The following is a 7,918-nucleotide window of genomic DNA, read 5'->3' as shown; positions in this document are numbered from 1 at the left end:
CACAGTATTGTGTGAAAATTGGAAAAGTTTCCTCGTTATCCATCATCTTAGGGCGCGTGTTCATTTGTAAACATTTGATCGACACCACGTGTGTTATATTATAATACTTATCGTTTATTGTCCTTTGAAACTAGTTACATTTAGAAATATTGGAAAGACCAGATAAATTTGATGCAAAAATCTGTCCTATATTCTATTTTTTGTAAAATAATATTATTAAACTTAAATTAATACATAATATGGTTATAATCATAATATAAATACCTTACGTTACGTTTTCGAACATATAATGTTTTTTTCTAGTTATGCTATTATTAACTAACCATTAGTCTAACTACTAGTCTACTAATGTACCACAATTTCTATTAATTTTAGTAAATTAAATTCATCATTTTAAATCATTGATAGAAAGTTGACAAGTGGTCCCGCACCACGGAAATCAGATGCATCCCTCCGAAGGGTTCACTTATAAAACTTATTATAAAACTCGGCGAGTTGTTTTTAATAAATTAATTTTATTATTTTTCGAGCGCCGTCTTGGCTTTATTGGCGGAATTTCTCGAGTAATTAGTCTTTTATTATTATATAATTTTTGGAAGGGTTGAGGTGCTTGCCAGATGCTCGGTTGTAATTAAATTGAGCGGTGTTGCCAGACCAACGGAAAGGTACATGGTTTTTTAAACGTTTTTCCTTTTTATTTCGTAGTATTTTATTACATTAAATACTGAGATTTTCTGTATCTTCTTCAAAATCATATGAACCTTAGTATTCACGAATGATTAGGTAATTGGAATAGCATGTATTTTTTTTATTTCTCTTTCAGTAAAAATTATACGCAGGTATATAAAATAAATTGTAACAGGTCAAACGCAGTTAAATACCAATAACCGAATTCATGTACCTACTTAATATTTTGTTATTTTAAATACTATGGGATATTAATAATAGAAGCATCTACAATGAATAATTACCCATTTACGAACGTGATTTAAAACTCTACCTTCTACTTATCTCTGACAATTTGCTTTCAAATTCAAATTCAAATTCAAATTATATTTATTTGCAAGAATGTAGTTACAAATTATAGATGTTATAATTACTATATTATGTGGCTAATACATTCTACCCATTGATTGGGTGTGCAAATATTGAAAAAGAAAGTTGATTAGTCTAATTATTTAAATGTACACACAATTCAGTTTTCACAATTACGCGAACGCACTACGATAAATTTCACTCCGATAAATGAAAACATCAATACCATGATTACAATCTGCGGTTATGTGCTGTGACGTCATTATCGTGATTAGCTGCCCTGATTCTTATGTGTTTGTTTCTTCTGTACTTGGTACCTACGCATGTCGACTCATCAGGGTAATTATATAGTAGCTACTTAGTTACCTATGTAGTATGAAGTTAGGAATTTTCAACGTAGGGAAAGGTTATTGTAATAAATAAAAGCTACATCAACGTATTTTAGTGGTATCTATCGTCTGTAGGTATTTAAAAATATTTCAGGTTCTGTACGTTAGCTTAACGTACGTTACGTACGCTTAACGTAGTTAGTAGTAGTTGAAGTAGGTATAACAGCAATATTTTCCGTCAATATTCTGTTAACAAACACTCAGTAGGTTCCTATACCTAATCCCACATTATGTTTTGTTGCTAATTAACACACTTTTAGTGTGCACTTCGCGAACTTAGAACGAACACGTAGATTATTATTTCGTATTAAAAATTCGTGAATGATTACGGAGTCACATTAAATAAAAATAAAATCAATCTATAAACCTACGTATAGGTACATTATTACAAAAAACAAACGATAGCTTTCCCTGTGTTATTTACAGTCATTATTCAATATAAATTCAACGTTGTAAGGTGAAGGCTTCGTAGGTGGGCGTGTTCGCAGGTGTGCGCGGCAGGTAGCGCCGCCCGCGGGCGGGGTCGCACCTGCAATTGGCTCTACCTGCGCCGTGGCTCTACCTGCGCTATGTGGCTGTACCGGCGTTATATGACTCTACTCGCTATATGTAGCCCTACCATTGTAAAAAGTGAGGCTCTACCTGTGTTATGTAACCCTACCCGCTCTATGTGACTCTATTTACTATACTCTACCTGCTTCATGAGACTCTAGCCACAGTTGACAGATATATACGTACTCTAGCTGGCTTTTTTATTGCACTACCAATGTATTGTGTGTTTGCATTGGTGGAACTTGTTAAAGGCTCTATGTTTACGTTGATTTTTCGAAAAGTGATATTTGATAGATATAATATTATATAGGATTATGTATTAGTAGATATATACCAATCGTTTTTTCTTTAGTATTCTGTTGAATGAATGATCGGGAAAGCCTTGTGTATACCTATGCTATTTTTTGAAATGTTTATAAGGATGGAAAAGAGCGAGAGGTGGAATTATTATGCATGTAGAGTGGTTATTATGTGTTTCATCGTTTGTTTATTGGTTTGTTATGTATAATTGTGGAAGGTATATTTGTCGTGTTCTTGATCGTTTAAAAATGAGAAGAAATTATATCAGAGGGTTAAAGGTATTTAACGCATTTAATAGAGCTCTTATGTGTACGAATAATATTAAAAATAGTTGTGTTTTAAAAATAACTAACGAACCGATTATTCTTTACCTTACGATTTCTTAACAGTCTTTTTGTTTATGTATACGGTATGCCTATTCAGATAACGTCTGAGTTTTAATTAAGAAGAAAGGTAACTAATTGATCAAAGGTAATTCAAGCCATTGTGAAGTTAATCAAAAGCTTGTCATTGAATCTACTATAATAGGTACCAAGTTGCATCATGGATCGACAGGGTAAAACTTAACCTTTTTCCCACTGCTGGGACACGGGCCTCCTATGAGGGTACAGGCCATAATCCACGCTGGCCAAGTGCGGGTTGGCGGATGACACAATATGTCGTCGAACGTAGGTATTCCTTCGCCGTTCAAGCAGTGGTGTTGTTAAAACATAAGCAGATAAATTGAAAAATCAATTTATTTCCTGCGCGCTAGCCTGGTCTCGAAACCGGAACTTATCGATTCAAAGTCCGAGGTCTCACCACTGAGCCACCACTGCTCTAACCTTTTTAAATACTTTATATTTAAACTAGCATTCCGCCTGCGGCTTCGCCCGCGTTTTCAAAAAAAAACCCGCATAGTTCCCGTTCCCGTGGGATTTTCGGGATAAAACCTAGCCTATGTCACTCAGAAATGATGTAGCTTTCCAACAGTGAAAGAATTTTTCAAATCTGCCAAGTAGTTTCGGAGCCTATTCAATTCATACAAACAAACAAACAAAAAATCAAACCTTTCCTCTTTATAATATTATATTTAAATATGTCATTTTGTAGACTTGTTGTCTAAGCAGAAGCTTGTATGTAGGTTCACGCACTAAATTCTAGTGGGTCTACGCCTACTACCCTCTAACATTTAAGAGGGAATATTTTTTGCGCAGTTAACCCGACACGGAAGGGGAGGCGCCGTCTCTGCGGCCGAGGGTTTACCTCTTTAAAACTGACCTTTACGAGATTGGGCTTTTCCGTGTTCCACTTGGGAGTGAAAATAAAAATATTTTTATTTTTTAAACACGAAAGAATCTATTTTATTAAAGGTAGGTAAAAACACAACACATTTTATTTTCTATTAACTCAAAACTACACGTAGGTAATATTAAATCAACTGTGACGTCAATAGATCATTATTCGCCTGATCATTTATCTTATAAGCAACAGGACAAACTATTTGTTAACTAGAATATTATACGTATTGGCTGCAAATGAAAAAAGGCAAGACAAGATTAGCATCTCTTTTATCACGTAAATAGATATCAAACATTTTGTTCTAGATTAGAAACCTACATTGGGGACGTATTAGGTACATAATTGGTAATCGTAATTATTACCGTGCATCTGTAAATTATTATCTATAATGCAATAGGGTAACAGTCACAGCATTAGAACACTGTGTTGATCTCTATTTTATTTGTTAATAACCGTAATGTGATGTTTATCGTTTGTTGAAATGAATGTTTTTTTTTCTTACAGGCAAATCTATACTAATATTATAAAGCTGAAGAGTTTGTTTGTTTGTTTGAACGCGCTAATCTCAGGAACTACTGGTCCGATTTGAAATTCTTTTCAGTGTTAGATATCAGTGTAGTAGTGTTAGAATTCAGTGTTAGATTATCGAGGAAGGCTATATATCATCACGCTAAGACCAACAGGAGCAGAGCAATGCGGGTGAAACCGCGGGGAACAGCTAGTGGGTGTATAAAAATAAAGTGGAGCATGTACACAGCCGTGTAGCCGTATGTTTTGTACCGCATGCGGTTTCGCCGACGCCTTTATTCAATGCGATACGTTTTTATATCCGACCTTCGGACCTCAACCAATATCATTTGCAAATATATATCGGGAAAAAACCTTATTCAGATGCGCGCTAGATTCTTCTGGCATGTTTAGGCATAATTTTGATCAGCGTTTGTATTGTTTTTTATAGGTTTACCTAAATTCGTAAATCAATATATTATTCAAACTCAAACTCAAACATTTATTTATTCAATTAGACTTCTTAAAGAAGCACGTTTGAAACGTCATTACATATTTTAAAATTATTATTATGTAGATAGCTACAGGTTTTAATATAAAAGCTTGTGATGGGTATGTTTTATAGATAGGTGCATTATGCATTATTAACTCAGGCCCCGGAATCACAGACACAATAGAAAATCTATTGTGTCGTGGACCGATCGGGCCGTTCGGGGCTCAATGGGTTATGTAAGATAATTTTATTATAATACAAGTAGGTACCTTACTTACAGACGAACGGCAAGTGTGCAAGCTAGTAAAAAAGTTTTATTTCAATTAATGTTATTGTATTCGGGCAAATATAATATAATAAGTTTATTATGTATACCCTCAATTTTTATTTATTTAAATAAACTCAATGATTAAATTACACTTTGTCTTATTTATTTACCCTTACAGTCTTCCTGTCTCCCCACTCTATATCAGCTGATATAATTTATATCGACTATAAACAAATGGGGTATAAACTGTAACCAAAATAAACATCACCCGCCATTAATTAAGAAAACAACTTGTATTTACCTCAAACTCATTAATTATACCTTACAATACATCGACTCACTGGCGCCAGTAACTTATACTGTGATATCAACTCGTATCATGGAAACATACCCTTATAATTTGACCGAGTATTTCAAACTGTTAAGCGTACATTGCTGATCTTGTTAGCTTTGTGATTATTGTGAATCGAAGTCATGGTTCAATGTATGTTATACATAGTGTTTTGAATGAGTGTTGTTTATAGCATTTGTGTCAGAGTAATGGTCGTAATGATAGGGTAGTTGTGTAGTCAGGTGGGTGATGGAGGATTGCTTTTCATGATATAAACAAAACATTATGCTGTAACATGATGTGATTTTTACTAGTAGATAACTGTATTTCCCTTAATCTATTTTTACTATCAACTATCTATATGGAGCAAAATTTAAATAATTTTTATTTCTTCAATTCTCGAGTACTAACATTTTTTCTATTAAAAGCCTTTTGCTTCAAGTTAGCGATGCCATAGGCAACTAGATCATTCTTATTTAATAATTTTCTTTGTAAGATACATACAATACCTATGCTATCACAAAACAAAAAATACTATAAATAATAATGTATAATGGATAAATAATTTTGATAACAATTACCTAAATAATACCTACTACTACTAAAAGTTAAAACTCAACAAAATAACTATCCAGTTTTTAAGTATTTTCCTACATTTACGAAATAAAGTCGTATTTGTAACATCTTCCGCAAAGCACAAATACGAGGAAATGTGTTTACCGTCTCTCCCTCGTAATTGAAATTTTAATTGAACAGGTGCGCTAGGTAAGAGTGTGCAGGCGGACAAATAAACTAAATTGGAACTGTAGTAGAGTCATTTTGATTAGTGTTTAGTTAACAATATACCAAATTCAAAGTAACAAAAAGTAAAAAAAATAATATTTATTGTCTGATTTACAAGTATATAAAATATAGGGAACTATGCTAGTAGATACCAAAAAAACGATTTTTGGAAAATTTATAGTTTCTTTTTTCGATGTTCGACGATGTTGTATGATTTTCATGTTTCAGTATGAGTTTCTCTTCTTCTTCATAATATTAAATTAAACAAATCGATATTTCAAGACGTTTCAATTTAATTAAAACGCATCTACAGTGAAAACTACAACTGCACTTTATGTTTGGTCTGATAGAGCCATCGACCACACTGGTCGATGGATAGAGCCTTTGAAAGGTGACCTACGAAACTACCTATAGAGAAAATTTTATCAGTAAACAGGTTTATCCCTCACTAGCTGCGCTCCGCGGTTTCACCCGCGTGGATCCGCTGCTGTTGCTCTTAGCGTGATGATTTATAGCCTATAGCCTTCCTCAATAAATGGGCTATCTAACACCGAAATATTTTTTTAAATCGTACCAGTACCTAGCTCCCACGATTAGCGCGTTCAAACAAACAAACAAACAAACTCTTCAGTTTTATAATATGTATAAATACCTGTATCTCACAAGGAAGATACACAAATTAAATAACGTTAAATCAAAACATCGTATCGTAATATTGCGAAATGAACATAAACGCAAAAGTAGGGGTTGAGATCAAATATTTGGGGATGAGTAATAAAATCATGCACGAGTACCTGACAGCATACTAGCTGTCGCCCGCGGGTGTACTTGTTTTAATTAATTTATTGTCGTGTTTGAACGAGATTTTGATATTATAAATTATTGATTACTTTGTATCAAGTTTATATAAGTCAGTAAATTATCGAGCGGGTTTGATTTGATTGGTTATAACATAATAATATTTAGATTGTTGCTTTCAAGGTGTACTAACACATTAAAAATTGTGATTTTAATAAGATACATAGAGCATAAATTTTCTGGTGATTAGTTACTATAACCATGATTAAAGGTTGGTATTACTGTTTTCGCTTGTTACTTGAAACTACACTCAGTTCATCCAGATCAGTGAAGCCATTTTTTGCGAAAGAATAGCATATACAATATACGTATCTATAAGCACTTACAAACTGTAAGTTATGGTTTAAATTACATCATTTCTTTACGTGGCCTCATCGACGATATGTATACCTATCTATTTCGTCCCCATTTCATCATGTTCTAAGGAAACGCCGAGAAATTTCCTCACACTCGCCTCCTTTACATTCTAAAAATAACAAATCAACAAATAACTTAGCAGGCACAAAGGCGGTGGGTATAGCGCGCAGACAGTCTAATAACGATGCCATTCCTCAACACATCCACGCGAAATAATTTGATTCTCAAAGAAGCTGTTTGCCGACGTGCAAATTTCAATCAAACGCGTCTTATTGTCGGCAAAAATGGCCGGCAGGCAAGCGACCTGGATTGAAGTGTAAATGGAGTAATTTTCGAGGGAGCGTCTTGGAATCACAAACATAAATTTGATTGCCGCAGGTTCGACACGTTGATTGTGATGAATGGTTCTACGCTTTATTTTCGTGTACAAGAAAGCGAGCATGTTCTTGTTATGAAAACCTTTCAATATAACGTACATGGATTAATAGCTTGTATTTTCGAATGTTGGTGGTAAAAATTGAGCCTTTGATTTTTTACCGATTTCATCCGCTGTGTGTATGATAAAAAAATTCTAACGTATGATAAGGCTAATAATATTATACCAAGTTTACAAAAAATGTTAGGTTCCTTCTCATAATTATATCCTGTAGCTGTAAAATATATGATTACAAGTGATTGTCTCTCAAGTTAGTGTGAGTATTTCGCAGGCGACTCGACAATCAGAGTTTAATCCTCGCCTCCTGGTCACCCCCTGTGACGTTCAA

This window comes from Colias philodice, chromosome 10 (assembly GCF_061535455.1).
Source record: "Colias philodice isolate Cphi_HAF_F1 chromosome 10, ilColPhil1 Martin Lab GWU primary, whole genome shotgun sequence".
Taxonomy (NCBI): Eukaryota; Metazoa; Arthropoda; class Insecta; order Lepidoptera; family Pieridae; genus Colias; species Colias philodice.
Note: the sequence above shows the minus strand (reverse complement) of the source record.